Source organism: Protopterus annectens, chromosome 10.part0 (genome assembly GCF_019279795.1).
Source record: "Protopterus annectens isolate FY-2018-M chromosome 10.part0, PAN1.0, whole genome shotgun sequence".
NCBI lineage: Eukaryota > Metazoa > Chordata > Ceratodontiformes > Protopteridae > Protopterus > Protopterus annectens.
The window spans coordinates 639,705,467-639,732,832 of NC_056744.1; positions in this window are offsets into that span (position 1 = coordinate 639,705,467).

Below are 27,366 nucleotides of genomic sequence, written 5' to 3' on the forward strand. Positions count from 1 at the left end.
CCCAGTCGGAATTTGCTGGTAAACAAATGTAAAATAAATAAATAAATATGTGCTTGGTCCATACTATGTGTAGTAGATGTAGTGTGTGTGTGTGTGTGTGTGTGTGTGTGTGTGTGTGTGTGTGTGTGTGTGTGTGTGTGTGTGAGAGAGAGAGTGTGTGTGTGTGTGTGTGTGTGTGTGTGTGTGTGTGTGTGTGTGTGTGTGTGTGTGTGTGTGTCACTCCCTACCTGTTTGGTGTTGCTTGTGTTGGGTAGTGATCACCATGCCTTCAGTGACATTAATTACTACATCTCTTATCTAATATATCAGTTTGCTTTAGAATTAGGTAGTTATCAATAAGCATGAAACAATTGCTATTTTGCCTTGGGACACACAAACCCACCAAGCTCCACCAGTAGGAGATCATTATATTCATCTGGAACGTAATGAACTTCCACTATCATTAAAGAAATATTATGATGTATTGCAAATGGAATTTCCTATACCTACTCCAGTTCCTCTTTTTCTTCCTGCATTGGAGGATGTGTACAGCCTGTAACTTGCCTGATAGCAAGCCTGCTACCCCTAAGAAAGCAGATAAATTGTATAAAGTTCCTCATTCTTATATGTTTTAGCTTCTAATCCCAGATGGGACCTAGCAGTGATTTCCTTGGTAAATCCTGCCTCTTCTAAACATCTGATAAATGATATTCCCTCCCCTTCTGGCAAGGATAAGAAAGCCTTAAAAAGATTTGTGAAAAACGTGTATTCTTCTGCTACATTTCTTGTTAGAATTCTTAACTGTAAAGCCGACGTTAAAATTTATACTTGCTTCTTTTGAGAGTATAAGGAACATTATGGCTTTTTTTTTTCTCGTCTAAGGAAAAATTTTCTTTGTGTAATCTTATTGCTTCTCTGTCTTATATAACTAAACACTGTTTAAAATGTGCTTAGGATTCAGCTGATGCCATTTCCAGAGCTGCTGTAATTGGAACTTTCATAAGAAGGTTTCCTTCATTGTGTAATCAAAACCTTTCCTGAAGATGTAAATATTGGTATTTTGAAATCTGCCTTAGACAGAGAGGTGGTCTTTGGACCATCTGCTGCAGAGGCTTTTAAGAAATAGGATGAGACAGGGAAGCTGATTCAGGGAATTTCTCAGATTTTTTCAGCCTTCCTTCTCTAAGTTTGTCAAGGGGTTTGCAGTTACCTCTGCAACTTTTCAAAAAAAGCAAAATAAGTACGCATAGCAAGCTGCTGGTAAGCAGACTTTTAAAAACAATATCAAGGAGGATCTAAAAAGAAAAGAAGATCCGTCTAGACACAAGGGCAGTCTAACACATCTGAATGACTCTGTTCAGTCCCACCTTTCCCAGCTTGGCAAACCTTTATTTCTTCCTTAAAATCTGCCTCTCCATTTCTCTCTTTGACAACAAATAGTCTCAGACAAGTGGGTTCTGGAAGTGATTCATCACAGGACTCTTCCTCATCCGCTAGATCAAGCTTCTTTTTACCATCCTCCTGTCAGTCAGCATCTGTTAATACAGGGGGAAATAGAAACTGTTATTCCTTTTAGGAAAGGGGAAGGCATTTATTAAAAAATGTTTGTGGTACCAATGAACGAAAGAAAGAAAGTTTATGTAGATCAGTCTTTGATCTTTCCTTTCTAAAACAGTTTGTGATAGTTACAAAGTTCAAAAAGTTATCCCTCATGACCTGTTACCTCTTATTCCCCATTTAAGTTTTTTAGTGATCCTAGATTTAAAAATATGCTTGTCATCACATTCCTATAGCACCACATTTCAAACGTTTCTTAGAGTTTTCTCTGTCTGGATCACACTTTCAGTTTTCTGCATTACCCTTTGGGTTGTCTGCTCCACCAAGGGTATTCACAAAGTGCTTAGCTCCAGTGATAGCCTACTGCAGACTGGAAAACATTCACATTTTTTATTTAGATAATGTCACTTGTCCCTCTCTAACATAGATGACAAGTAGGTGTTGTGTATCATTAAATGCTTTAATACATATTAACACATCAGGATGGATAGCAACATCATGAAATATAAATGAACTGATTAACAGACAGACCTTACATAAATACATGCTTACATCTCAACAGTTTGCTACAAAATGGCAGTCTAGCTTGCACGTGCTCAGTATTTATACACTTGTGCAAGCCCTCAGATAGCTTCTTAAGGGTACATACACACACATTGATCAACATCCTCCCTCTTAAAAAAATTTTCCTTTGTAAAAACAATATTAGAGCTAGACATGCATTACTATATACATTAGAAACAAAACACAATGTTCATGTCCAAGTTGCTTTGTATCTGTTACAGGGTTTAGAGATGCGACCATATCTCGTAACATAACAGTTTGGACCATATTTAGCAACAGGGACAGTCTGAAGTGCACAGCTCATATCAGGAACGTCTGGATTCATCACAGGAATGGGAATGTCCTTTGGAACTTCCTCTAGAATTGGAACACCGGACAACTCACTCTGAGATAAAGAGTCTTTCTCACAGGATATGTGTTGTGGTATAGGCTCACACACCAGTCTCAAATGCTTCTGATTACACCTGAAGACTGCTCCTTGTGATTCCACAATGTATTATCTTGGCTCTGGGCAAGTATTCTTTATGACACCAATCCGATCATAACCTTTGGACGTTTGCATCTCTACCACTTCTCCTTCTTGTAATGGATTGAGCGATTTGCTGGGTTTATCATAGTAGGACTTCTGGGTTAAATGCTTCTTCAACAGGTTGGTTTTCACTGACCTGTTGTTTTTGACACATGCAACCAACAATTGACTACTGATTGGTAATGCGGTTCTGGTTTGTCATGACAGAATTCTCTGAGCAGGTGAACCGAGATGTTTATCAGGAGGAACATTTCTGAGATTCAAGAGATTCAGGAAAACATCACTATCATCTCGTTCTGACTTTTTGAGTAACTATTTTGTACTTTGAACTGCACATTCTGCCAAACCATTTGACTGCAGGTACTCAGGGCTACTTGTGATATGAGTAAAGGTCTATTCTTTGGCAAATCTTTTGAACTGTTGGCTTGTAAACTGCACACTGTTGTCAGAAATAACTTTGCGCGGGCTACCATGTACTGCAAAATGGCGCTTCATCTTAATAATGACTGTACTGGATGTTAGGTTAGGAAGTAAGTCAATATTGAACCAAATGGAGTAAGCGTCTACTAACACCAAATAATGTTGACAATTCCAGTCGAAGATGTCGGTGGCTACTGTCGACCAAGGTAGTTCCGGAATCTGGTTTATCTGAAGTAGTTCCTTCTGTTGATGTGGAGTAGTACTATTACACACAGAACAAGATGAAAGTGCTTTCTCAATGTTTAGTGACATAGAAGGCCAAAATACTAGTCTTCTTTTGGTAGCGTTGGTTCCTGGGTGACGATGATGCAAGATAGTAAAGTAGTCTTGTTGCAAGGACTTTGGAACAATTACTTTTGGACCTTTCATAATGATACCATTGTCATACAAAATCTCATCTCTGTATGGAAAATAAGATTGCACTTCTTGAGGTAAACTAGAGTGCTTTGACGGCCATCTTTCATTGATAAAGTGGTTGAGCCTTTGTAAAATTGGATTTGTGGCTGTGTGATCTCTCAGCTCATCAAGAATGTGGAAGACAAATTTCTCACTTCCATGACTTCAAAATCAAAGTTCTCATTCTCATGCTGTTCTGTGGTGTTTCTGGGCAATCTGGATACTGTATCAGCAAGATCAAGAAGTTTGCCTTTCTTGTAGACGAGATTGAAATTATACTTTTGCAAGCTCAGCATCATACATTGCAGTTGGGCTGGAGCTAAATGCATAGGTTTTCTCAAGATAGTGACTAGAGGTTGGTGGTCTGTTTCAATCTGGATATATCTACCATAAACATAATCATGGAACTTCGAACATGCAAACACAGTTGCCAAAAGCTCTTTATCTGGGCATACTGCATCTCGGTTTGGGTAAGAGTTCTCAGTGCATAGGCAACAGGTTGATCCTCTTGTAGAATGACTGCACCAAGACCAAATTTTGAAGCATCACAGGAAAGTATGACTGGCTTGTGAACATCATAGTATCGAAGAGTTAGTGAACTGGCAATTCTCTTGTTTCAGGACATCAAATGCTCTTTGGTGTTGCTCTAACTACGACCAGGATACATCTTTGCGTGTCAGCTCTCTGAGTGGTGCTGATATCTGACTCAAGTCTGGAATGAACTTGCCTAGGTAGGTGACCATACCAAGAAAACGTTGGAGGGCTTGAACATTGTCTGGAGTTGGCATCTTGAGAATGGCTGTTTGCTTTGAAGGGTCTTGTCGTAAGCCTGTACTGGTAAATATATGACCAACATAAGTAACTTCTTGTAGCCTGAATTTGCATTTGTGTGGATTGAGCTTTATTGAGCTTTAGATTTACTTGACATGCCCGTTCTAGAACTATTCTGAAGTTTCTGTCATGCTCAGCTTCACTATTATCTCCTACTTGTATGTTGTCTACTATAATAGCACAAGGATACCCAGAAAAAAGTTGCCCTATTGCACGTTAAAAGAATTCACTTCAGAATGTATCCCAAATGGCATTCTCAAAAATCTCTACCTTCCAAATGGAGTACTGAAAGTAGTGAGCAACGAACAGTTTTTGTCAAGCTGAATTTGCCAAAATGAACTCTTAGCATCTAAGAAAAAATAGTGGCATTTGACATCAAGGTTGAGACACCCTCGAATGTGCACATTGGATGATGATGTCTTTTTAGCACTTTGTTCAAATCTCATGGATCAATACATATTCTGATGTCATCTGAGCTTTTCTTATGAGCTACCACCATGGAAGATACCCATTCAGATGGAATTTCAACTGGACAAATCACACCTTGTCACACCATTTTATATAACTCAGCTTTGACTCTGTCCTGCATAGCTTTTGGAACTTTACGTGCTGGCCTGATAACTGGACTGACCTCTGGGTCTAACTTCTTTGAGTATACAACTGTAAGTTTGCCTAGTTTGTCATGGAAAAGATCAGCATAGATAGAAAAAATGTACTGGGTGAAATTACAGTAGTGGTCTTTCAAGCTAACTTGGTGGACTTCCTTAATAAATGAAAGCAGTCCCATTTTCAAACTGTCTCTGAGCCTAATAATGACTGGATGTATCTCTTGACCACATAAAATAATAAGTCATAACTTCTTCCAGCAGAGTAACATGAAAGCACTTACTGAGCCTTCGGTTTGAATTTATTCACCTCCATAAGCAGCAAGCTTCTCACATCTTGCCAAATCAAGCCTTTTACCATGATATACTCTAGCAAATGTTTCTGCTGACTTAACATTGCACTTGGAACCTGTATCAGCTTTGAGCTTTATGGGTTTCCCATTTATCTGAAAAGTACAAAATACTTCATTTTTTGCCCTTAAATCTAATGTATTAACTGCTTCTTGAAGCACTGACACTCCATCAACATGCTGCAGCTTTCTAACTGATCAACTCTTTTCTTAATATGTTCCCTTTTGATATAAGAATGTGGGCCTTTTGATTTACAAAACCTTTTGTAATGATTCCACTTATTGCATTTGTGGCATTGCTAACCAAAAGCTAAACATTTTTCCCTTTCAGATTCATGACTTCCATCACAATTATGACAGATGACAATGAAACTAGGTTGGGGACCGAACTCTGGAATTTGTTGGAAAGTTCTGGGGTTTACCACTGAGTGCTGCAGGGACTACAGTTGCTGCCATTTAAATCACTGTCACAAAGCAAAATCTTTCTCACAACATCATCTTTAATATCACACACAAGTCTATCCTTTATCAACTCATCCATTAAATCACCAAATCTGCAAGTTTTAGCCTTATTTTTCATGTCAGTTATATTTGCTGCAAAAGTTTCACCAGGCTTTTGATCCCTTGTGTAAAATAAGTAGTGCCTTTCCATTGTAACATTTGTCTGGGGGTTACACATTTCTCTAAATTTACGTTTTAAGCACTGTGGGTCCTCCCTTAACTCAGCCGGTACAACAATATGATGGTTTTCCCCTTCTCCTGTATAGATAGCAGGTGTATACACAAATTAACATTCCTTTTCTATGGCTTCTGACCCAGCTAAATTAAATAGAATAAATGCTGTTGTACAGTCATATTTATCAAAAAATGCAGCCTGTATGAAAATGTCGTACTCTTGCTTGATCTCCAGTTCTCAGGAATATTACTATGAAACACAAGTGCACTGGGTTTTTGAAATCCACCTGCCATGCCTACAAAGTATGTGTTTGTGCATACACTGAAAATATGGCCCTTGTAATTATGTACAAACAAATCATTCTGTGAGCTTGTAATAACATTCAAATGCACCACAAACTCTTTGAAATACTATACTTTGTGAAATATGCTCTATAATATGATCTGTAATGGCTGTACGCTGCGAAATATGCCTTGTAATGACTATTTTTATGAAATAGCTTTACTGTAACACTGCACAAACATACAAACATGCCCTACAAGGCACCATCTTTAATCCCCTTGATACCTCCTGGCTGCTGTGCATCTTGGCCCCGGCATCCACACCCACACTCTCCATCCTGAGATTTCCTGTACCTGAGTAGGAGATTGTGCCCTGCTTGCTGACCACGAACCATAACCTAAATAATTCCTGCTGTCTCATCCCTAACACCAGGAATAGAGCCTAAATATCTCCCTGAACCACAATTCCTCAAGGAACCAAGAAAGAACCCAGCTCTCCACCCTGAGATTTCCTGTACCTGAGTAGGAGATTGTGCCCTGTTTGCTGACCATGAACCATAACCTAAAATAATTCCTGCTGTCTCATCCCTAACACCAGGAATAGAGCCTAAATATCTCCCTGAACCACAATTCCTCAAGGAACCAAGAAACTCTCCATCCTGAGATTCCCTGTACCTGAGTAGGAGATTGTGCCCTGCTTGCTGACTTCGAACCATAACCTAAAATAATTCCTGCTGTCTCATCCCGAACACCAGGAATAGAGCCTAAATATCTCCCTGAACCACAATTCCCCAAGGAACCAAGAAAGTATATGTTCTGCTATAAATTGTCTGTAACAGCTATCTAGTATAACATAATACCTAATGTTTAAGCACGCCTTCTTGCCTGGGTAGCCAGCAGCCTTACCCCTCATTACTTTCTAGCCCCCACACTTTCCTTCTTGTTTCCTCCTTAATTATCTCCAAGTGTGTCCCCCCACTCCAAGACCTGCTATCTACATTCAGGAGTTACTGCTGCAATATAGGGTTTATCCTCTAGATAGTACCCTTTCCTAGTTTTACCTTCTTTTATCACTGTTCCTATCATCTTAGACCTTAGCTCACAAGCATCTATTTTATTTTCATGCTTATACTGTAGTCCCACTCTACCCTTCCAAAGTCTCTGTTAAGCAATCTGCTACTCCCTCCACTATTACAACTATTAAGTTTCTTATTCTCCTTACTTATCTCCACCTACACTCACCGACAGCAGTCAGCACTCCACTGATTGTTCTCGCTCAGCTTCTTCCTTACCTTGGCTCTACCCGCTCCGTTTGCCCTACAGGCTAACTACGCTCCCCATACCCTACCTGCAATTCCCACCCACCCCCAGTGGTCCTATTCTTATACTACGTAACCAAACCCCTCTCCACTTCCCGCCAATCATTGGGAACACCATCATTGGCCATCGATCTCCAATTTCCCTCCTTTCATCTACCACTCCCGACCTTTTCCACCACACCCTCCTCCTCTCCCTATCCACACCTATTACACTTCCAAGCCTATATCAAGACCTAACTACATATTCATCCAAATGAACAAACTACTTACCTCAGCCCAGTTACAGCTGTTACTCATACTCATACTTCTACCACCTTTAACTTTAGCCTACCTACTTACCTCCTATGAACACCCATTACATACACACCTTCAATACAGCAATAAGCTTATCACCTCTCCTTCTCTACCTGTTCACACTAACCATGTGACTATAACAGCAACACCTAGCTATCTACTGCCTAGATACCATAGAACAGCCCACATTAGATATTACTCTCTCAATCCCAGAAAAACTCTAAATCTATACTGTAAATTCCGAAAGCCAAGATTTCAAATACAACTCCTCTCTTTAAAAGATGAAGACATTCACCCAAACTCAGGCCCAACAATTACTACTACCACTCAATACCTCCACCCCAGTCTCTCTACTTTTCATTCCCTCACCAAACCTCCAAACTCACTCTTAATAGCTCACCTCAATGTACGAAGTATTAATAACAAAGTTGCATAGCTCCACTCTCTCTTGGACGTCTACTCCTTTGACATTTTATGCTTAACAGAAACCTGGTTAAAACCTGCTACTAAGGACAATGAAATCATCCCACCCAGCTATAATATCTTACGACTCAACTGTGTAGCTAAGAAGGGTGGTGGGATTGCTATCTTATTTAAATCAGGGCTACAAATGACTACCTATGACTATAAACCACCTCAATACTCTTAACGCTGAAGTTCTTATTTCCAAACTGCAAATTAACACTTTCAAATACATTTATATTATTTATTATTTATTTATTTATTTATTTGCAGTTGGTTTACCAAGATAGTCCATTGGGCCAAATGAACCCATTTTCAATGGAGTCCTGGGGAGAAAAGCTCCAAATAAAGTTACAGTAGGATTTACATCCATATTACAATAATTACAAGAATATTACAAATATAGTATACAATATGTGGTAGACAGAGTACTGTTCACATTACAGTTAGAGCAAACACTTTTAGGAAGAACAACTGGTGATAAACATTTTAGATGATACAGGCTAGAGAAGGTAAGCATTTCAATTTAGAAAGTAAGAAACAATTGCAACAGAGCAGACAATGTAGTGGACAAAAAATATATATTTTTTTTTTTTTTTTTTTTTTAGGAGGAAAGTGGAAAGTGTCAAGTCAGTATGGATCATGAAGGATGTGAGCATGAGCATTCCCACTGGGAAAGTAGATGAGAGTGAAGAGATTTTTTGAATGTAAGGTGGTTGAAAGTGGTGCGAATGGCAGGAGGTAGGGAGTTCCAGAGTCGTGCTAAGCTAAAGTTTAGGAGATTTTTACCAGGGGGGACGATTTGGCTTATACAATTCGATTAGATTTTGGTTGTTAGATCTAAGTACCCTACTGGGAAGGTGAAATTTAAATGCAGAAGAAAGAGATGGACAGAGGTCAGGTTTGAAAATGAGCTTATGAGCAAGAGTAAGTTGAGAATAGATAAGTTGGTTAGGAAGTTCAAGCCATTTTAATTTATGGAGTGAAGAGTAATGGTGGGTAGAAGATTTATGGCTGGTAGCGAATTTAGCAATTTTATTGTAACAGGAGGAAAGTTTTGTTTTAAGGGAAGATTGGATGTTGGTTAGGAGTGGGGCTCCATAGAGAAGAGAGGGGATGAGGAATGAGGTAGAGAGTGATTTTAGTGGAGGGTGTAAGGTAGTGATTGTGTCGGTATAGCATGCCTAGTTTTTGATGTGTTTTTTTATGTTGAGTTGAATGTGAGAGTTGAATTTAAGGTGACTGTCTATTTGAACACCAAGTAATTTAGCATTGGACACCAATTCCAGGGATGTGTTGTTGTGGCTGTTAATTAATAGAGAATTAGTATTGATAGAGATGTGTTTAGAGGGGGTAAATACCATTAGTTTGGTTTTAGAGGCATTAAGAACAAGGTGGTTATCTTTCATCCAGAGTTCAGTGGAAGAGAAGGCATCTTGTGTAAGCTTTTGTAGTACTGGGAAGGATGTAGCTATCTACATTCTGGCAATAACAGTGCCATCATATAAGATATCCTTTGCTGGTTATCCCAAAACTTACCCCAAGAAACCATAATCCTAGGGGATTTTAACACTGATTGGAAATGTTGCAGTGGAACTCACCCTGCCACCCATATTAACCTATTTGTTTTTTCTCAAACAATTACCTCCCCTACAAGGATAAGCAAGCCCAGTAAGAAAGAAAGTACCTTAGATTTGATTCTTATAAATAATTATCCCCAGACTTATGAAGCTGGTACCCTCCCTGATGATGTGAGTGACCACCTACATCATCAGGCATAAGACCAATCCACCCATTCCAACCTTATGTAAGACAATTAGAACAAAGTAACCCAGATCTTTTCCAAAGTGAACTTAAAGCATGTAACTGGTCACCCTTAAAATACCTCCCACTGGAGGAAGCTGTTAAATATTTTAATTCTAACTTCCTAACCATATTAGACCACCATGCTCCAACCTGTTCTATCAGAATTAGAACCAAATCTGCCCCATGGCTTTCAAAAGAAACCAAATAAAAAATCCATCTTAGAAATAAATATTGGAACAAATGGCGTATGACCAAAAACCCAGTAGACCAACAAAACTTCAAACAGCTGATAAATGACACTAAAAAACTGTACTCTCTGACAAAAGAAACTACTACCTACAATTCCAGCAGACTCACCATAATAACCCACAAAAGTTCTGGACAAGTATTAACCAACTACTACACCCAGGACAATCTATCACACCAAACCCACAAAGCACAGACCCAGAAAATCCCAAGCTCACAGCTAATGCCTTTAATACCTTCTTCACTGCAGCCTTTCAAACACTTGCCAGTCAGTTATCACCTAATAGCTTTCTTATATCTAACTCTGACTCTACCAAACCCCCTCCATTTCACTTCCAACCGGTCCCAACAACTTATATGTTTACCCTGATCCAAAAACTAAAGCCATCCTCTCCTTCAGCTGACCAACTACCCGCTGAATATCTACAAAAGGCAGCCAAAACCATCGCCTATCCCATTTCCATCCTGAGCAATAGAATCATCAGTGAAGGACACAGCCCTAGTATCTGGAAAGTCTCCCATATTATCCCACTACATAAAGGTGGAAGCTCTACTGAATTTTCCAACTACCGTTCCATCGCCCTACTATCTCCTTTGGCTATGATCATGGAAAAATGTATCCACAGGCAAATGCTAGACCACCTAATAAAAAATAATTTACTATCCAGCTGTCAAGGTTTCAGACCTTCCCACAGGACTACTATTACCCTCCTTTCCTTTACTGACTGTATTGCCAAAAACCGTAACCACAATATTCTTTCCTCTGCATTGTTTATTGATCTCTCCTAGCATTCGATATGATAAATCACCAAGTACTTAAACACATCCTTAAATCCCTGTCACTAGATGAACTTGCTATAAAATGGTTCATGTCCTACTTAGACAACAGGCTGTGCTTTGGCACAATATTCTATCTACCCACCTGCCTGTTAACCTTGGTGTCCCTCAAGGGTCCATATTAGGACCCCTGCTTTTTTCTATATTTATCAATGACCTTCACCTAGCAATTCCCCACGCTACATGCATCCAATATGCAGACAATTCCACTCTCATATGCTCATCCACATCCAAATCTGAACTTTACTCCCTTAACCAAAAGGTGTTCAACACAGTTGAACAATGGTTTACACAGCACTGTCTCCTCCTGAACCCTAAAAAAAACAAACTCCTCCTTTTTACTCCTGCTCATAAGTCCTGTCCAATAGATTTCACAGTTACATCCAATAATGGTACCCTCAAATCCCCTGAACCAAAAACCAAACTACTAGGTATCACCATAGACGACAACAACCTCGACTTTGACACCCATATCAATAATACTCTAAAAACTGTTAACAGAAAACTAGGCTCTCTCTATAGGATCAAGCCCTTCCTTCCTCCTTCAGCTAGAATAACTACACACTCATCTAATCTCTACACTCCTCTACACCTCACCCATATATACATATCTATCTAAAAACAACCTCAATACGATGGAACATTCTTACAATAACATTGCCAGATTTGCTACAGGAAACCCATTCAGACAAAACCACTGCTATAATCTAAAGCAGCTAGGATGGCTTGAACTTCAAAATCAGCTTAAATTCCACCAACTAACCATTGCCTATAAATCCCTCTACCAACCTACCAATACTCCTATACTATCTAACCTCATCATCCCCTATACCAATTTGAAGACCTTACGATCATCTCACAAACCTCTTGTAGATATTTCTAAATCAAACAACAAAGCTGGGGACTCTCTCTTCTCTAATGCTGTTGGAAAATACTGGAACCTACTTCCCAGTGAACTCTCCTCACTACCCTCTATATCACTTTTCAAAAGCAAACTAAAACTCTCCCTCAGAACACACTGGTTGCGCCCCTGTACTAAGCCTGACTAAGGAACTAGCTCTCCTAATCTTGCTTCAGCCTGTCATCTTCTTCTCATTAATCAAAATCTACTTTCCTTAAATTACAGCATAACCTTGCCCTACTATATACTGTTACTTGCATCTTCTTGAAACTTATTATTGTGACAACCTCTTATTACTAACACATTTATATTTACTACATTATATTATAACCTACCTTATTCTTACATAATGTATTAACCTGTTTATTTGTATTGTACCTGCAATTCTTTTGCACTAAGTTATGAATGTCTGTCCTCTTTGATTATCTCTGTACTGTAGCATGCATTGTACATATTAATTTTTGTTTATTAGATTTTGTTTTGAATATGAGATGTTTTGTTTTTGTTCCATGGAGCTCATCTCCCCGTGCCTCTACTGAAAATGGACATGTATCCAGTTAGACTAGCCTGGTCAACAAATGTAAAATAAATAAAAATAAAATAAAACTTTATACATTTCTGATAACTTGGATATCTTTGCTTAATACGAAATACATGCTTTGTGAAAATGTGTCTGTTTCCCTTTATTTTATTCATTTTATGCAATTCTGAATTTATTTCAAACATTTTCCATAATAATTTGAATATTTTTATCAATATCGTACATATTGGTTTATGCAAATGTCATTTAGAATGTTTGGTATGTCTGGTTTCATATTTTATGAGTAAGAAATAGTGCCCTCAAGCTGTTTGACTTGCAGAAGTGCCTTGTAGGTCAGGCATAGGTCACCCCTTAATAGTTGGTAGGAGACAGAGTAAAGAGATAGTGCTTTTAGTCTATCCACATAGGACATGTTGTTTACACCATGTATTTTCTTTGTGTGGAACCTCTGAGGTCGCTCCAGCTGCTGTAAGTACTTAGTCAGGTACATGCTAAATGGCTCACTGTACTCAATTATTGGTCTAATGAGGGCTGCGTACAGTGGGACTATACTTTTTTTGGATCTAAATGTCATACCTTTACCTATAAGTTGTGCTAGATGGAAGGATGGTCCTCACCACTGTGGACACATGGCAGTTAAAGTTCAGACTACTACCTATCTATGTACCTAGATCTCTCACCTCTGAGCCTGCTCATAGAGGTATGCTATTGATGTTGTTATCTGCAGGGGTATTTGACTTCAGAAAGGGTATGATAACACATTTTTTCACATTTAGTTTTAGGTCATGGTTCTGGCAATAATCATTCATCTGATCTAGACCCTCCTGAAGGATATCCACATTATTGGGGGATTCAATGATTGCCCCCAGCTTGCAGTCAACAGCAAACATTATCCCCCAGAGGCCTTTCACATTACTCTTGCATTACAGTATTTAAACCCATTGCTGTACAGTACCACAACAGAGAGTACAGGGTTACCTTTGTAATATACCTTTATTATTTGGCTAACTGCTATACTGTTACTGCACTTGAAATGACTCATTTAGATTATCTGTATGCTGTCGCTATTACAGTTACTGCATTTGGGACCAATGAGTTAGACTACCCAATGTTGACCGTTTTTACTCTCTGGGTAGAAAACACATTAGAGTATCTGGTAAAGCTGTATGGCTGAATTGGTCATTGGTACTGATTTCTTATTGATCACACATAGTCTGTCACTTTTACATTTCTCTTTTGCACTTGCAGATACTATAGTAGTCACAGCTCATTCTTTTTCTTGCTGGGTCAGTTATCCTGTTCTGTCTTATACAAAAAGTAAGTTATTAACCTATCCTATACTCTTTCATCTGCACTGATCAGTTTGGAGTCTCAGTCATCTGTTTCACTTCTGTTGCCACCTTGATAGCAAAAGGTGCTTTGAAGCAGGTATAATAACTTTCTCGTGCTTACCCAAATCTCTTTATTGCTACCTCACAATCATTCAGTATGCGAGAGGTGTTAAGTATTTTCATTCAGTATGTGAGAAGTGTAAGTATATTCTTAGCTTGGAAGCTGCCTTCTCACCTTACAACACATTCAGTAAAAACAACTTACACACACACACACACACACACACACACACACACACACACACACACACACACACTCATAAAAAGCACAGAGCACTTCCACTAAACTAAAGTTATGCTTACGTTAACAGGACACTGCCTAAGCTTCCCAGGCTAAAGACTAAGAAACCACAGACATTAGTTCACACAGTAACACACATACCTTCACACCCACATCCACACTTAGGAAACATACCTCTTAGAGTCACAAGGCTGCAGACTCCAAGCCCTTATGGCATGTTAAGACATATGGACACTACTCTCACCAGGCTGGATAAGAATAGGGTGACAGCTGTCTTTCTGGACATTAATGTAACTACTTAATGCCAGAAGTCTTAAAAAATGCCCAAACATGAGGCTCTCCTGCAACTGGAACACATTCATATATATGTAAATACAGAAACATGGCTTCAGAGCAATGAAAGCAGTCCCCTCTATTCCTGGGTAAAATGTCATGTTATCAGACCTACTGCAATTGTGGGGGAGTATCAGTATTTGCCTAGGATATCATCACCTCATGATCACCTTGTTAAATCAAGCCATAATTTAGTGACCTTTTCTTTTAAAACTGGTGGTGCTTCTCTGTAAATAGTTCTGTGTTTAGGGACTTTTCTAAAGCAAACCTTCTTCAGTTACTTGATGACTTAAATTCTACTGTAATCCTTATCTGAAGGATCCCATTGTTGTTACCCATGCCTCTGACTTTTATTCTCACTTAAATAGTTGCCCTGATAAGGCAGTCCGTAGCTGCATTAAATATAATGAGGAATTTAAAAACAATCCCTCTGTGGTGGAATGCCAGTATAATTAAATGATATAACAGAAAGAAACTGATTAATGCTTATAAGCGGTCTCATTCTACTTAACCTTCAGAGCACACTTAAGCAAACTAACAAAAACTAACAGAAATTTTCTATACTTAAGTACCTATTTGTTCTGATTTCCTGCCAAGGAGTGTATCATATAACTGATTTGCTTGCAGTTAAAAGCATTCTGTAGAGTCTCCTTGCTCCTTTATCTATTTAAAACTTTAATTTTGTGGCTCACTGCTATTCTTCTGCTGTGATAAACATTTCTGTAGTGTTTACTGTCTAAAAGAGTGTAGGCTAGTAGCTGTAGTATTGTTCCCCACTCTCCCTCCCTGTTGGTGTATTGCTGTTATACTTGGTGGTTTTGCAGTTGCCCGCCCCTAGTGTAAATTTGATCTGGGACACTCCTCCCAGTCTAATGTCATTAGCTCATTCTACCAAGTACAGAGAGAATATTTGAGAAGGCCAACCCACTTAGTTTCCTAACCTTGAATTATCTTCTGCTTCTCCTTTCTCCCTTTCCTTTACAAAAAAAAAAACCTGCTAGAATCACCCTGTGTTCTGCTTAACTGTAACAAAAAAAAATTACACTTGTTTCCTGCCTTTCCTGCAACTAGTATATTCCAGATACAGATTTGCTATATCCAGGACTGTTTGTAAGCTTCTGAGCCCCCCAAGCCTGTCTGTGTTGGAGGGAAGCCTGGTAGCTTATCAGTGGGAGTGGTAAGCACTAGGTAACCTATCTACCACAAGAGGAGTGGTTTCCGGCCCAGAGATGGTAGTTATTGGCCGTTTGGGCAGTTTTTCCATCTCTCTCTCAACTTCCTGATTTAAAAGCCCACATTTGCACTTGTTTCCTCCCCTTTCTGTAACTAGTCTAGTCCAGATACAGATTTGCTGTATCCAGGACTGTTTGTGAGCTCCTGAGCCCCCCAAGCACCAATACATAAAAAATATATATGGTTTTTACAAACAATTATGGATTACAATGTATGGGTAATCAAAAGACTAATACACTTCAGTTTTTAGGTATGAATTAATATATATTTTGTATGTATTTAATGGATTTTAGGTATTTTCTGTGTATTTTATGCAATTTTATAACAATATTACAGATATGTAAAATGATTTTAGGTAATGTTGTATCTTGTTTGTATGGTAGTTTTTCATCAATGGTGGATTTTGACCACAAGATGGAGCTAGAGGATACTATTACTGGGAAACAGAACCACAAGGTTTTTAAAACATTTGCTATTGTGTAATGTATTTAAGCTCTTTAATAACTGCCTTTTAATTTACTTTTTTTAAACACAGTTCTTAGTTTTAGATCTTGAGTTTTCTTTTAAACACATTAACATTTGGATTATGCTTTTATATATAGGGGGTATTGTCATTATGTAAGAACATAAAAACACTTGATATTCTGCATCTTTAAGGGAACTAAATAATGAATTACTTGGTTTGCATTGTGATCGGCTGATTAATGAAGATACAACAGTATAAAACGGATACTGTATGCACCAGTCCACATCTGATGAAGTACAGAAACGAAAACACATTGTTAACGTTAATGGAGTTTTCATTTTTTACTGTGGTGTTGTAAATACATTTTGTGAGTCTTCCAAGTGAGCTGTCCAAGAGCTTTATTGCTTCACCTTCCAGGTTGCCTTTGTTTGATTTATTTGTGACTGTTTGGTGACCTTTTGGACTTTTTTCATTTGGTCAATGCTAGAAGTCTAAATCTCAAAATGCATTCCCTCAAGGCACTCCTTAAAATGGAGAACATCGATATCTGTGCAGTGACTGAGACCTGGTTCAAGGTTCCAGAGAGCACCCCTGGATTATCAAGCTATAACTCATACCACATTTTTCGGCCATCTAACCTGGACCAGAACAACAAAGGTGGAAGTGTGTCCATATTCATTAAGGATATCCACACCTCCAGGCTAGTTGCTCGGCATAATGCATCCAAGGTTATCCAAGTGCAACTAACTCTGGGCAAAACTGCAATCCAAATTGTAGCTTGCTACAGATTCCCCACCATGCCCCAGGATTCCCACTCCTGTTTTCTTGATATACTGGAAGATATTAGGGTTCAACCAAACACCATAACAATGGGCAATTTCAACTACCCCACCATTCATTGGGAAAACTACTCATGTACCAACTCCTTCACTCAACGCTTTCTGGAATTCATAAATTCCAATGCCCTGGATCAACTTATCCACACCCCCACCAGGGGCAACAGTATCCTAGACCTAGTCATTACCAACATGAGTGACTGGTGTTCCACACCTGAAGTCAACTCCTCGTCGGTCAAATCCGACCATAAGCTAATCACCCTAGATATCCACATCCCGCCCCCACCCCCCATTAAGGAAACCACAGTAAAAAATTTCTCCAAAGCCAACTTCATGCTTCTTAAGACCGAAGTGGCAAACTTCATGATACCCATGCAGATAGACAGTACAGTTGTGACTGCTGAATCCTACACAAATGCACTCTATAAGCACTTACACGAGTGCATGGAGCGTGCTATCCCAAACAGCACCAAGACACTATCCCCCCAAAAAAGGAAGCCAATCTGGTGGTCCCCTGCCATAAACAAACTCTACAACAGAAGGAAGAAACTGTTGTAAAAGAGAGTAAAATCTCATGAGTGGAGGAGCTCCCTGGTCAGCCTCAGTAAGAAGCTGAGATCCTTTATAAGATCCTCCAAAGCTAGCTATGAAAACAAAATTGCCACTGATTCTAGGGACAACCACAAAGCATTCTATAGCTATGTCAAGAATCTCAATGGCAACATCCAGATCTGCTCTGAGTTACAGCACAATGGCATGAAAATTACAGAACCAAAAAACTCCAGCTTTATTCCCTAGCATATCGCCTACTCCGAGGTAATCTCTGCCTAACATCTGAAGCTATGTCAAACCCAGAGCTATTGGACATGCTACACCTAAAGAAATCCCAATCCTCCAAGCTACATGCTCTAGGGACCTAAACTTTGTCACCACAATAAACAGGACATGCTGGAGGGATAGTTTCCTGTCCCAGAGACTTCCCATACTCTGGAACAAGCTAACCATCTATGTCAAGCAAAGTTCCTCATTAGCACTCTTCAAGAAAAATCTTGATGAGTGGATGGGAAATAGGAAATACACCCCAGGGATCACTTCTGTGGCTCTGCTTGACAGGGGCACAGGAAAATAACTTTCTTAGGTGGCGTAAGCCAGGGAACCTTGTTGGCTAGGCTTACTTAGGCCCTTGGGCTGATAGCCTAGTACCTACCTATGAAAAAGCTTAAGGGATCCATTAGGAAGCTAAAAACTGAGAATGAACTTAAAATTGCCACTAGAAAACCAAACATAACTGCAAAGCTATATTTAACTATGTCAGGAAGGTAATAACAGGCATCCAACAATGCTTGGATGTAGTCAACAATCAGGACTGGCCTTATCTGAAATGGTGCCCTAGGTGAAGTAGTGCTCTGGCACCCCTTATGCCCTATCCACAACATACTCACGAAACAACCCTATTTGAGCCACACCCGCAGGCAAGTCATTCCCCAAGAAAGCCACTTCAGTAATTTTCTTAAATCATTTAAATGCATAAGAAGAAAAAGATACCTTGTAATGTAGTTAAACTGACCTTGTAATCTAGTTAAACTGCAACTACCTTTGTGTACTTATTTCCTACTTTAAATGCCAGAACTGGAGCATGGTCAAATAGGGCCCTAGGCAGGGTAATAGATTGCCCCCCCAGAGCAACTCCTCTTGAAGCAACCCCTACCCTCCAGCAGCAGCCTCCTCCCCAGCCATTCCAATGTTCCATTACTTGGCTATTTCTCACCAGTTACCATACACACTGTTAAAATCATCAGTGTGCATACCGTTTTCTTATTTACTTCCACAATGTTAACAGATATTTGAAATAAAATAACACAAACACAGATAGCCATTTGCTAAACAAACAATACAATCTCACAGTGAATACAGACTTAGCATGAGTAGTAAAAAGCCGCGGTGTTGCAGCGGTAGCATTGTTGCCTCACAGCAAGAGGTTCTCCTGTTCGATTCTCGGCTGGAGTGCCTTCTGTGTGGAGTCTGCATGTCCTCCCTGTGGTCGAGTGGCGTTCGAAAGACATGCGTAAATGGGCATGCCTTCATTGAAGGTTGGGTGTCGGGCCGGCAACTCGGCACCATAAAAATCTACTGTCAATCATTAGCGGACCAGAGTTTCGCTGTGGCGACCCCTAACCGGGAAAAGCCGAAAAGACAAACATGAGTAGTAAACTTCTCTGCCCTTGAAACTCATACTCATTGAAACGGCAAAACTCACATGTATTAAAATAGCATGAAAACCCACATTCATAGAAAATGCATCTGGCCAGTGGAGGATTAAGTTTACCTTTGGGCTGTTTTCAAAACAGACTACTTGCACACACTTTTTAGGGCATTGAATACACATATTTTTTTCTTTGATTCACCTTCCTGATTGTATTAAATTATATTCCTTGTATAATACAGCACCACTTGTTAGAATGGGTTTTAAATTTGTAGCTTTAAACATTCTTTTAATAAGCAATGAAACAAAATGTATGAACCAATAACTACCCATTTCAGAAAATTTCAACCATAAAAGGCCACTCGAAACTTCTGTAGTTACAATCCACCAATATCACTCGATATGTGCAATCTCTGCAGAAGTAAAATCATCTGAATAATTCCACGTTAAAGAAACCTGTAACTAATGAAGAGGGTGCTACAGGCAAACAACTTTATATCTCAATGTTTTATCTATAAATTCAGTGCCTGCTGCCCTTGAAGAATTAATTGCCTATATTACATTAAAAAATTGGTACATTAATTATATTGCAATAGGAAATAACAAACCAACAAGTTCATAGTTACTACATATCTCATACAAAGGAGGATATACTCAGGAGTGTAGAACCCCTTTCCCCCTTATAATGCAAACAATCATATGGGTACTACAATATCAGCACTCCATTTCCATGGTATGGGAGTAGAATCCACAGCCTTCTGCACCAAACACAATTATGCTACCAACACTGCTTTCAGATTCTACGATACAGTGTGCCATTTAATAAACAAAAAACAGCTATTTGCAGTTTGAAAACAGACTTAGCATGAGCAGCTGTAAACTTTCTTCCTTTGAAGCTCATAATTCCATACAGTGTGTCAAGTAGCGGGCATTAGGTTAGTTAGAAGGAGGAAATAGCATGAAAGTATAACCAGTCTTGTGACTCAGTTACCTTGCATTTCCTATGACCTTTTGATAAATAATATATAATCTTGCATAAAGAACTGAGTATCTGATCGGTCTAACACACCTTTTGGAATGAAACAATAAACCATGAAACTGTGAAACTTACATAGAAGTTAGAATTTCAGGAAACAGAAAAGTGATCCAAAAATCTCCTTTTATCATCAACACAGGAATCACTTTCATTTGTTCAGATGTATGCAATCTCATTGTCATGGTTCTCTGCTAGCTTAAGAAAGTGTGTGGTTCTCAAATGCAGCACACCGACTCTAAGTATCATCACCTGATATTCTTTGAGAAAAGACATGCTCCTCTGCCACCGACTACTGCAAAAGTAGCAGAAAATATTCTTAGAATATGTGCTATGAGTTGGGCAGCTAATACAAAAGTAGTAATTTAAATGAAAGATTAATGTATTTGTTTTTATTGTGCTACACTTGCATCTTTTAATCATTCTCTGGGATGTGCAGCCTAATGTAATCTGGTCACTACAACAGAAAACACCCACATAGATGGTGTGGGTAAGTATGTGCTTGTGTTGTCCTGGACAGACCCACTTTTTAAAATTATTTTGTTGCATTAGACTTATTTTATTGGAGTAGACTGTGTTTATTCCTGATCAGTTTATAAATTAAATTAGAAACTATGGTTGGTAAGCTTTTATATCTGAATATATATTATGGGAATCTATTTATCTTTATTGTATGAATATATATATTGTTTCTGGGATGGTTTGACTTCTTTTTTATAAGTTAAACATTTATCTGTTAATGATATGTATTAGGGTCTATGAGTGCACCAGCTATATTGTCATTTGATTAATAAAGCTGCTGATTTTTTTATCAGAGGGTGGTATGTATGTATGTATGTATGTGTTAAATACATTTGTACAGTAGACTGTAATAAATATGAGATTAAAAAATAAAACAACATGGTTTTCATGTAAGAACATTTTAAAGTGACACACATTTTTCTTCACTGTTGTGGTGCAGCTGGTAATTAAAGGTATGCAGGGGACTAGCACTTCAGTTGTTACAATCTGGTTATATAGTTATAAAGTTGCCAATTTTTCATTAGTAGAAAACTCAAATAAATGCATATTGTCTTTTCTGTATAAGCTTAAGACACCATGAATAAAAATGCAATCAGATTTACTTACGTCAAATGTAAGAAAATATTGGATGAAAGGGGAAGTCTGGTTGCTCTTTATGTGGCTAATTACTTATTTACCAAACTCCAAACTGCAATATTAAAAAGGTGGGGGAGCATCACAAGGAAAAGTAAACCAATCAACATAAAGACGAAGTTCAGCATTACAAGTACAGCGATTACTGGAAACTGCAGTTTTCCCCAAGTTAATAACGTCTTGAAAGGAATAAAAGTGTGGTGAATACTAGTACAACTGAACAATGATGAGCAAAACAATACTCGCCAGTTGCTAAACGGTCTTGGGATGCCAACCAAAAATCCACCAAAAGTAAAAAAAAACGAGCGAACCAGAGTAAAAGTAATCCAAGGTTTAATAAAATACAAACAAATCCAAGTTAAGCGCTTTCACCCGTTGAATATGGGCTTCTTCAGAATTGTTATTTCAGTATAAATTGTTGCCATTTAAATAACATTTTTGGCGCCAATTCTTAGGCTCAATTTAAAGGCACAGTATAACCTTAAAATAAAACCATCCACAGGAATACATAATCAATATAACTGACGTCTGTAAATAGTTGCCACCAAACCTCTTTATATTATAAGGAATTATTGTCATATAAAGAGGTTTGGTGGCAACTATTTACAGACGCTTCCAACCCCCCCCAGGTTTAAATGACTTTATTTCTATCAAACCATTGCTCAGGTTGCATGAATAATAGAACTATATGTGGTAGGACATCAATATTTTAACATAGGGACTTATTGTAGTCATATTTGAATGGTTATATATAGAGAGAGACTTGAGCCATAGTACGGCCTGTTGTCTTTTATCAAGGTAGGACTGGAACTACTTTATAGAAGATGTATCTAGTGACAGGAATTTCAGTATTTTGATGAGAATTTGGTGATTTACCATGTCAAAAGCTTTAGATGGGTCAATAAATAGTGCTGAAGAAAGCTTGTTAAGATTGTGGTTTTTGTTGATACAATCTGTGAAGGAAAGAAGTGCAGTACTAGTGCTATGTGAAGGTCTAAATCCAAGTTGACAGTTGGAAAGTAAATTATTTTGGGTTAGATGGTCAAGTAATTGTCTGTGAATGCATTTCTCCATGATCTTTGCCAAAGGAGAGAGAAGGGCAATGGGGCGGTAGTTGGAGAGTTCAGTGGAGTGTCCACCTTTATGGAGGGGAATAATATAGGAGATTTTCCATAAACTGGGAATATGACTTTCGGTAATAGTTCTATTGATCAGAATAGAAATGGGATAAGCAATAGCTTTGGCTGATTGTTGTAGGAATTCAGCAGGTAGTTGGTCTGCTGAGGGTGAGCATGGTTTTAGTTTCTGTAGAAGGGTTAGAATATTTGTTGTTTGGACAGGTTGAATATGAAAAGTAGGGGGTAAGGTTGATTTATAGGAAGGTAGAGTGAAGTTATTAGGTGATAGTTGACTAGCTAGTGTTTGTATAGCATTAGTAAAAAAGGTATTGAAAGCATTAGCTGTATTCAATAGATTTTTGTGGTCAGTATTTTGAGGATTTGGAGTAGTGGACTGACCTGGATGGAGTAGTTGGTTAATGCTAGCCCAAAATTTTTGTGGGTTGTTTTGATTAGCTTGTTGGGATTGTAGGTAGTAGTTTCTTTTATCAGATATTATAGGTTTCTTGGTTTCATTTCTTAGCTGTCTAAATGTTAGTTGGTCTATAGGGTTTTTAGTCTTCCTCCATTTTGCCCAAAGTTTGTTTCTAAGATTTATTTTATGTTTGGTTTCTTTTGAAAGCCATGGAGCAGATTTGGTTTTAATTCTAATTAATCTGGTTGGAGCATGGTGGTTGAGAATGGCAAGGAAGTTGGAGTTAAAGTAACTAATGGCCTCATCTAAAGGGAGGTTTTGTAAGGGAGACCAGTTGCAAGCTCTTAGTTCCATTTGGAATAGTTCAGGGTTAAAGTACTTTTTAGATCTGATGTTTTTGACAGATATTGGAATGGGAGAGTTGATTTTATGTCTGATGATATAGGTAAGAAAGTGGTCACTTAAATCATCAGGGAGGGTTCCTGAATCATAAATGTGAGGATGATGGTTTATGAGAATCCAGTCTAATAAGCTTGATTTCTTGTTAGATTTATTTATTCTGGTGGGGGGGGGTAATGGTTTGGGAATACCCATATAGGTTAATATGTTTTTTGGGGAGGCTGCTGCAGTAGCAGCTCCAGTCAATGTTTGTGTCACCTAGGATTATGGTTTCTTGGGGCAGGTATTGGGAAAGCCAGCAAAGTATGTTTTCCATGGTGGCAGTGTTGTTACCAGGTGGTAGATATATATACAGATAATATAGATGGATTTGGAATTGTTAAGATGAAGTTTGGAGATAAGAATTTCTGCATTGGAGTCTATAGGTGGTTTACAGTTGTGAGTGGTTAATTGTAAGCTAGATTTATATAGGATAGCAACCCCACCACCTTTCTTGGATACTCGGTCTAGTCTCAGGATATTATATCCAGGTGGGATGATTTCATTGTCTTTGGTTACAGGTTTTAATCAAGTTTCTGTTAAGCAGAGAATATCAGAGTAGTAGATTTCAGTTAGAGCTTGGAGTTGAGTTACTTTATTGTTTATGCTACGTATATTAAGATGAGCAATTAAAAGGGAGTTCAATGGTTTAGACAGGGCATGAGTAGGTGATTCTTTGTGGTTGAGGAGAGAGATAGGAGTTGTTGGTGGGCCTGGGTTAGGGTGGATGTCACCATCCTTTAAAGAGAGTAGTACACTTAGACAGTTTGGGTTGGGGAATCTGCTGTATAGAGGTAGGCCTTTCCTGGGGTTCTGATTGTTGTATTTTATGTGTAGTGTTCTATGGTATTTAGGAAGTATGTGGTTAGATGAGGATGTTATATTAGCATGAATAAAAAGGAGAGGAGAGTTTGGAGAGTTGATTTATTTCCTGGGGTAGTTTATGGGCCTAGTGGGTTTTCAAAGGAGGTGAAAAGATGGGTGAGGATTAAAGGAGATAGTAGTGAGAGTGTGAATACGAGTGGGACATAAGATGGGATGGGTTGTTTATACATTGTATGAATAAATATAGATTGTTTGTAGGTAAAAAAAATAAATTCACTGGGTGGAGATGAAAGAAGGGAGTAGGGTGTGGTGTGATAAAGTGGTGAGAGGTTAATATTAGTGCAGTTGGGTAAATGGAGAGTGTTTAGAAAGTAAAGGTAGGAGGAAGAATGTGTTTGAAGAGTAATGGTAAGAGCAAGAGGTATGTAATGAGAGTAATGGTAAGAGGAATAGGTGTGGTTAGAGAGTAATGGGAAGAGGAAGAGGTGTGGTTAGAGAGTAATGGGAAGAGGAAGAGGTGTGGTTAGAGAGTAATGGGAAGAGGAAAAGGTGTGGTTAGTAAGTATAAGGGTAGGACCCTGGGGTGGGTGAGAATTGGGGGTAGGGAGGAGAGCGGAGTGAGCCCACAGGGCGAATGGAGCAGGTAGGAACAGATACTGAAGCAGTTAGCGAAAAACAATCAGCTAGGCTAATTCTGGTGGTAGGTTGGAATAGAACAGGGGCTAGAAAGCTGTCTGTGGTGTGTAGATATGGAGGGGGAAAAAGAGAGGACTAGAAAGGTGTCTGTGTGTTTACAAATAAGAGAACCTAAATTTCCCAATGGCAGCATCCAAAATCAGTATGCATCAGTCACTAGTATTTTTAACTTATACTCTGTGCAATAGAAGCCAATGTACTTACATTTAGAGACATACACTCATCTAGGACACCACAGTAGTTAAATCCAGCAGGGAAGGTTTTAGATTTAAAGATGGCACCAAGTTATGCAAGTAGGGTAAAAAAACTTCTGATCTGCTGTCAGTGGGCAAGCAAATAAATAATGACAAAGTGTGAGCCAATGAAATGCTAAGGAGAGCCAAATGAGAGAGGGAAGTAACTCACTTCAGAGCACACAACACTGTTAATGGGAGTGAGTCAGCAGAAACCCAAGATTTCCCAAGTACAAATAAAGATTTAAAGTCCTGCAAGGAAAATGCAGAGGGGTTTACAGGTCCTAGACTGGGCTAAAACCTTTGGCAAGAATTGCAGGGTAAGTGGTAAAGATAGTCTATTTGGGCTATACTTGATTTCTGTAGCCAAATTCAAACTTTTCCACTGGGAATGACTGTAAAGGAAATTATTAGGCAGTGGGTGTAACGGTGGGGTTATATCCTTAAGGGAAACACAAATTCTGTCTTATTACCACATTTAGCACTCAGTCAGACACCTAACAATGGTTAGTAAATGGTTAGTATATGGATGGCAGAGAAGGGTAAGAATAGGGTTGGCATACTGGCCAGTTAAAAAAGTGGGGGCACAGTGGTCCTGCGGTTAGCATGCCTGCCTCAAAGAGTGTGGTTCTCTGGTTTGGTTCTTGGTTGTAGTACCTTTTGTACAGAGCATGCATGTGTCTATGCTGTTTTTTGGCAGCTGCACCAGTTTCCTCCCATACCCCAAAGATATGCCACAGATGAATTAGGAATCCTCCAAGTTGTCTGTGGTGATGCATATCATGTGTGGTTGACATCGTTTATTTTCTTGGTATCCGGTAAGTCCTAAAACAGGCTACAGATCCTCTGCAACTCTGGAATGGATTAAGCTGGCAGTCAGCAAATGAATGAATGAATGAATGACTGAATGAATGAATGAATTAATTAATGAAATATTATGAATGTATGTTTGTTCACAAAATGAAGTTTGCACTAAATGCATGTCAGCAGCAGTAATGACTCAAATGACTCAAATATAGATATAGTGTAATCTCAAAACTGCTTTCACTTTCTGTCTGACATTCAGCAAATGACATCTGTAATCTTCAGAAATAACCAAACGACTTCAATATTCACATTCCTTCTGCTAAGAAATCTTCATAACAATACAACATGCAATACTGCACACTACACCATACTTACAGACTGTATAACTTCTTACTAAATAGCTCCGTCCACATACAGCTGGTGCATATGTACGATCAGTGTCAAGCTGGCTGTTGAGACTATAAGTTGTGTTTGTTGGAATGTTCTTCAATTTTTATATTGTATCAATTTACAGTTTAAATTAAAGGTTGTTACCAGGCTTGACCATTGAGTAAACTAAAAAATTTTCAGTTACCCCAAAATCTGAATGGCCACACATGCACTCATGATGACCTTAACCCCTCTCTTCACTGAACTAATTTAGGTTCTGTGCATGACGGCAGAAATTTTTTTTTTTTTTACTTCTTGAAGCCAGCCTCCTGGCCAGCCTGATGCTATAAAAGTGGGAGGGTGCTTCCCCCTTCCCTTCACTCTATGGTTTTCTTAATTTTGCGATCTTCTCAGTGCCCTTCACTCAGAGACAGGGAGCTGAGAAGATCGCAAAATAACAAAAGTTCATTAATTAAATTAAATAAATAAATACATAAAATTCCGCCCTTTTCGAAGCCGGCTGTACGGCACCCTAGGTGGTCACCTAGTTCACCTGAGCCTAAGGCCGGCCATGTCCACAATAACATTACACTCTGTAGCCTACAGGAAATACCTAATATCCCAGCTAACAATTTTAGTGCAAATTTTATTCCACCCACAGTTATAGCTATTCCATAGGTTCCACAATCTCAGCCACACCCCTTTAATTACTATAGAACAAGTTCTGTCAGCCCTGTTAAAAACTAAGAATACTTAATCCATGGGCCTCATAATATACCAGGTTGCCTGATAATAGCTGCCAAATATGCCCTTTCTGAACCCCTACTTAACCTCTTTAATTTAAGCCTCTCCACTGGTTGCATTCCTGATAGCCTGGAAAACTGACATTATAAAGCATTACACAAGGATGAACCCTGGTA